This window comes from Etheostoma spectabile, chromosome 17, assembly GCF_008692095.1.
Source record: "Etheostoma spectabile isolate EspeVRDwgs_2016 chromosome 17, UIUC_Espe_1.0, whole genome shotgun sequence".
Classification (NCBI taxonomy): domain Eukaryota; kingdom Metazoa; phylum Chordata; class Actinopteri; order Perciformes; family Percidae; genus Etheostoma; species Etheostoma spectabile.
This window is the reverse complement of record NC_045749.1, coordinates 383,584-389,843: the sequence shown is the minus strand read 5'-3', so window position 1 is coordinate 389,843 and position 6,260 is coordinate 383,584. Positions and strand designations below refer to the sequence as shown.

General features: G+C 42.5%; 1 protein-coding gene and 1 long non-coding RNA gene across 3 annotated transcripts in view; both read left to right on the top strand.

Annotated features, from left to right (window-relative positions):
* Positions 1 to 6,260, top strand: part of nrg3a (neuregulin 3a) — a 412,241-nt gene that overhangs the window by 145,118 nt on the left and 260,863 nt on the right. The gene's annotated exons all lie outside the window — the stretch shown is intronic.
* LOC116705077 (uncharacterized) overlaps positions 1 to 6,260 on the top strand; it is a 16,032-nt gene that overhangs the window by 3,774 nt on the left and 5,998 nt on the right. Inside the window, exon 2 of the long non-coding RNA XR_004335839.1 lies at positions 4,347 to 4,352. This is a non-coding gene — a long non-coding RNA (uncharacterized LOC116705077). The remainder of the gene's footprint in view (positions 1 to 4,346; positions 4,353 to 6,260) is intronic.

Genomic DNA, 6,260 nt, shown 5'->3' with positions numbered 1-6,260 from the left:
TATTAGTCAAAATAATTCATAATTTCTTTTTAACTCAGAGATTAGGTATAATTCTGAATAAATGAGGGAAATTGACAGTGAATTCCAAAAAGTAGTGTAAAACTAGTAAGGTGGTGTTAATGAAAACTAAAAAAAAGTCTGAAAAAGGGACGAGAATATCAAATTTTTGTTGTTTTTTTAACCCGGGAGGACAACACAACGGTTAAAGAGATCGATGCACACACCAACGCACAAGTATAAACTTCAGGACACTTACATAGGCTACGGCGAAAGCTCCTTGTGGAGCCTCCGCAAAGGCATAAATCCCGCTTAACCCCTTCACAAGTGACTGGTGTCCTGATGGGAGCGGTTTGACAGAACCGTGAAGACAAAGACAGAGAGACAGAGCTGGAGGCTCATTGGAGAGCCCAACAGCACTGAGGGGTCAGCAGCTGAAATGTTCTATTGATCCGCTCCCATCCGCGCTCTCCACGTTAGCTGCACATGCGTTAGTGCGCACGCACAGACAAAAACACACATTATGTTGGGGGACGTGAGCGAGTAGTTCGACGTGAGGAAACAAAGCCGCAGGCGAACAGGGGACTCCTGTAAGTGATGTAAGGAGACTGTTTGACAAGGAGAAAACAAGATGGGGTTTTATCAATCAGCAGATTGTCCGGAAAATGTCCCCCATAAAGCTGTAACCGTAGAGAAGTATCGCCACAAAGCTTTCGAGCAATTTCACCATTTTTTTCTGTAGTCCATTTATTGCTCTGTCTATTTGTTGTAGTTTAAGAGAAAAGCCATACGGTTTTAACAGGCCTATTTATTCTTTTGTTTCATTCTTTTCAAGCCCTAGTCCGGACAGGCTGATATAAATTGATTTTGTCTGTGGAGTACTGAATGTGTGTGTGTGTGTGTGTGTGTGTGTGTGTGTGTGTGTGTGTGTGTGTGTGTGTGTGTGTGTGTGTGTGTGTGTGTGTGTGTGTGTGTGTGTGTGTGTGTGTGTGTGTGTGTGTGTGTTTGTGGTCATAGGATTGGATCGGAGGATGGCCAGAGAATTGCATGACAAACATTTTGCTGCACTAATCACTGGGCAGAAAATCTTTGCCGCACAAATGCATAGGTCAATTTTAATTACCTCGTGAGAGGCCCTGCCACACACAACCGTTTTTAGTTGCATTTTTGAAATATGTTAAGTCCATATGTATTTGTGTTAATTTGTGAATGTATAAAACGAACTGTTTCTCCTCTGTCAGCCCTAGCCACTGAAAAGAAATAAGAGGAGAAATCAGACCAATTACAACAGCTGGTCAGTATGACGTCATGTTGCCTGAGCTCATTAATATTCATGAGCTCGCCCAGTTGTGCTGGGTAAAGGATGCTGATAGCCAGGCTCTCATTGGCTAGCTGTTAGCCAATCAGAGTCAAGCTGCTTAGCTGGTTGAATATTAACGAGATCTGGAACAATTGGAGCTCAATCTTCTTGCAGGCTTTCTATATCAAGGCATTTCTTTCCATGGTAGAACTTCAGACATTACCACAAAGTGACGAAATATGTGTGGCAGGGCACCTTTAAAATATGTCAACCCTTGAGCAGTCTCTAAGTCAGTGCTGAAATTAGATCATTTAAATCTCCACTAGACAAGCCGGTGCTTTGATTACCATAAAAGTGCAATGTTTGTACTTTGTGACGGTTAAGAAAGAGCCAGCAAAACTGAGCTAAGGAAATCAAGATTAAATACTCAGGTAGAGCATAGCACAAAATAAAAATGGCAGCCTTTGCTGGAGGAGCTGTTGTGCCGGCACTCGGCACCAAAGGACTGGCATGAAATCCACAAATCACCAGAGAAAGCAGTCATTGCAGTAAAAAAGAATTTTCCATGGAGCTTTTGGTCGTGGAATTAGAGCAACAGCAGCAGGTCAGGCGCCTGAAGTGTCTTTTCTTCACCACAGCCACAGCACAGGGACAAAGGTTGGCCTCCAGCTCCTCTAACGATGGCTTGCCAGCACTGCTTGCATTTGGGAAAGCGAAGGATTTTACCTGCTGCAAGCCACCTCAGCTTCTTTCTGTATTCAAACAATACCTAGATTGACTAAAGAATGAAAAACTAAGTTAGCGTGTTGTGTATTTAAGAGTTTTTTTTTATCCCTGAGGCCTTGTCTGTTCTCCTGACTGGTAACAAGTTTGCGGGAAAGCATAGTCCAGACATACACTTCCCCAAACTCTGTAGAACTACATTATTATTTTTTTAAGTGGCCAAACATCTTAAAACCATAAAATTCAGTTGCCTTTTGGCGAAGTGTTTCTAGATTTCTTTTAAAAAAGGGCTGTAAAGTTAGAGAGTTAATATGCCCAAAACAACATTAAGCAGAGGACATGTTGCTAATATAAGGTCTACTGCATGTGGAATCACTCCAAAAACATTCTGTATTTGAGACTGAAATGATCACCACATACAAAGAATATGCAAAATATACCTCTTAAAGGATTAGGTTGGTATTTTGGCATACAAAAAAGAGGATTAGTCCGCCCTGTAGGAGCACCAATACCTTTGTTTGTCTTGTATTATGAGAATTATATAACCTGTACTGTGTGGGTATCCAGTATTTAATACAAAACACTGGCAGAGCACTGTGTTTTTTGTAAGGACCAGACATCATAGTTTACAGGATTTCTACAAGACAGAGCCAGTAGAAGATGCAGTGCAGACTTTGGCTTAAAAGACTGAAAAGAATTTTAATAATATGAAAGCCTGCTTTTCAGTCTTTTGGCACATTTTGGTTTTGATGTTGAAATAAGGATAAAACTTAAATCGTTTGATGCATTAAACTTAAAGTGTCCCTCTTGTCCTTCGAGCTGAAGGTCTTGGATGCATGCAGCCTGTGACAAAGCTGCTGTATCGCTCAGCCCTCACACCCCGGATTTAGACAAGATGCACACACCATCAGTGACTGACTGCATCATGGTGTACTTGGTCATGAAATCAGCTCATATCAAGTCTGATGGTGTGGATCCAGTTGACTCCTCAGGGCAGGCTTCTCTGGGTGATTGGACTCTGCAGCCGAACGGAACCAATTTACCCGGTGACACTGCCCTGGGCCTTGATTTGTGTGTGTGTGTGTGTGTGTGTGTGTGTGTGTGTGTGTGTGTGTGTGTGTGTGTGTGTGTGTGTGTGCGTGTCTGACAGACCAAGAGCATGAAAGTACTTGCAACAACAATTGCAACAGGACCACACACACACACACACACAAACGCACACACACAGGGCAGGCTGAAGTGCCTGGCCTGCTCCCCCTGTCCAGCATTAATGGGCCTTCTCAGCCCCGCTGAAACACTCAGTCACACTCTCAGCTGGGAAATTGATTCTACCGAAGTTCCCTTTCCATTTGTGTATGTGAGAGAGAAAGCAAGAGAGAGGGTCCGTCTGTCTCTCTGTCTGTCTGTCTATCCATCTACAACAAAAGATGTTTTTAACAGCACTGCGGTTGGTCAGTTTGCCAGTTAAATCATCTTAAACACTGAAAAGTGCTGTTTGCTTCCCATTTCCTACTGTTGCCAACATTGCTCCCTGACTACGATCGTTCCATTACCTAAAAGGTCCCATTTTATGATCATTTTCAGGTTCATTCTTGTATTTTGGGCTTCTATGTAAACAGGTTTGCAAGCTTTAATGTTCAAAAACACTTTATTTTTCACATCTTGTCTGTCTGAATATAGTTGTTTTCACCCACTGTCTGAAAGGCTCCTTTTTAGCTCCTTTTCTCTTTAAGACCACCCTTCCAAAAAAGTCCAATCTGCTCTGATTGGTCAGTGTTTCTAGGTCTTCTGCATCTGCTCTCTTGGAGTCGCTACACTGTCATTGCAGCCGGGGAATGACTGTGACGGCACTGTAGCGACAATTTTACCTAGTTCTATGTTTTCTGTTCTCTGTCATTTTACTGTGCGCACAATGCAAACATGCAAAACCTTTTTTCTTTTAATGTGGCTGTTGAAATTCAGGGGCGGGTCCATGACAACACCAAGATTTTTTTTCTCCAAAAACTGCCACCTCAGTTTTTTTCTTAATTTAATTTAAGAACATTTTGCCGAATCCAGTTGATATGTTCAATGCACCTAGTGTGTTTCAGTATCGGGCTATAGTCTCCTGGTGTTAAAGTTATATAAAGTTGTGCATAATATGTATGTGCAATTCTTTTATGTTTTATTTTTATTTTTCGGGCATGGAGGAGGGGCAATTGAAGGGGGTCTGCCACCCTCTATGTTTTTAATCCCTATATACACATCAAAAAATTGACTGTATGTGCTTGAGGTAGAGCAATAACACTTTGGCTAAACGTTGACCACCACACTAGACCACATGGAGTACCTGGTGATGGAAAGAGTGGGTTGCCACTAAATGCAGAGCTGTCTGATTCACATAGCCTACATGGCTCCTCTCATTCATCATCTATTGTTCTTCCACTCCCACAAGAGAGGCATCTGAAAGAGGAGAGGAGTATGTGAATAAAGGGAGAAAGGCAGGCTCAAAGAATGAAACGAGTGAACGTGTGTGTGTGTGTGTGTGTGTGTGTGTGTGTGTGTGTGTGTGTGTGTGTGTGTACGTGTGCTTGCATGTTTTGAAGCTCATAGCACCCAGGGAAAACCGTATCCGTGTTTGTGATGCACAATAAGATGAGCGAATCGTGTTGTACCACAAACAGAATGAGGCATTCCTCCCAGAATGCACCACGTGTCGTTACTTTCCCTTCTTACATCCTGTCACAGTGTGACAACTTATTTTGGTCCCTCGCTCACACACAAATTCTGTTTTTAGCAAGCGCATGTGTCTTTCTAAACGGTGTGTGTGTTGTGTGAAAGAGAGGGAGTACAGGAGAAGAAAACGAGAAACAGACCGCACACCACTGAGAAGCAGAGAAACACGTTCCACCCCATGCTAGGGTGACAGACGGTAACCATAGCAACCTTGCCCCGCTCAAATATCTGCTTAACAAAACAAACGCCATAGTTATCAACTCACACTGAGCTTTGAGGAAAGTTTGCAAACTTGCACTTCCTAACTAACTGGAAAAAGAAGGATTCACTCTCACCAGGATGTTGTGTTATCATCCAAATGTGAAAAAGCACCAGCAGGTAGGGCTAGGAAGGTTTGCTCTGTGTTCAGGAATAAGCTGTATAGCACATTTGTTACTGTAAGGGACCAGGGGGATGGAAAAGGTAGTTGAAAAGCTACATTATTTTCTGAGCTGTACTGCTTCGAGTGGTGCAGCAGCTCTGCCCCGAGGCCACAAACACTCCCAAGTTGCTGCAACCTTCTAGCGGTTACATACTGTAGGACTGCTCTCTTCACTGGGTGATGTTCAGGTGAAACCTCGGAGATACTGAATTATCTGGCTGATCGGTTTAGTGCTCGCGTAAGCTCTAACCCCTCTGCGGTGTGTGGGTCAATGTAATGTCTAAGGTAATCCACTGGGTCAAAACAAGAACATATTGCAGACAGATAGATATTCCATGGTTGGCTAAACCTGAGGCTTGACAACAAAAGTGAAAAACCTTTCCATTTACATTATTTTAAAGGTCCCATGACATAGTGCTCTTTGGATGCTTTTATATAGACCTTAGTGGTCCCTAGTACTGTATCTGAAGTCTCTTTTATATAGACCTTAGTGGTCCCTAGTACTGTATCTGAAGTCTCTTTTATATAGACCTTAGCGGTCCCCTAATACTGTATCTGAAGTCTCTTTTACATAGACCTTAGTGGTCCCTAATACTGTATCTGAAGTCTCTTTTATATAGACCTTAGTGGTCCCCTAATACTGTGTCTGAAGTATCTTTTATATAGACTTAGTGGTCCCTATAATGTATCTAAAGTCTCTTTTATATAGACCTTAGTGGTCCCTAATACGTACTGAGTTCTTTTATATAGACCTAGTGGTCCCCTAATACTGTATCTGAAGTATCTTATATAGACCTTAGTGGTCCCCTAATACTGTGTCTGAAGTATCTTTATATAGACCTTAGTGGTCCCTAATACTGTATCTGAAGTCTCTTTTATATAGACCTTAGTGGTCCCTAATACTGTATCTGAAGTCTCTTTATATAGACTTAGTGGTCCCCTAATACTGTATCTGAAGTCTCTTTCCCAAAATTCAGCCTTGGTGCAGAATTCCAGCCACTAGAGCCAGTCCCATAATGAGCCTTCCAGTATGTGCCATTTCTGAGACTGTAGTTGTTGAGGGGGGGGCAAAGTTGAGGCTGGGGTGTGGCCTTGACCAACTGC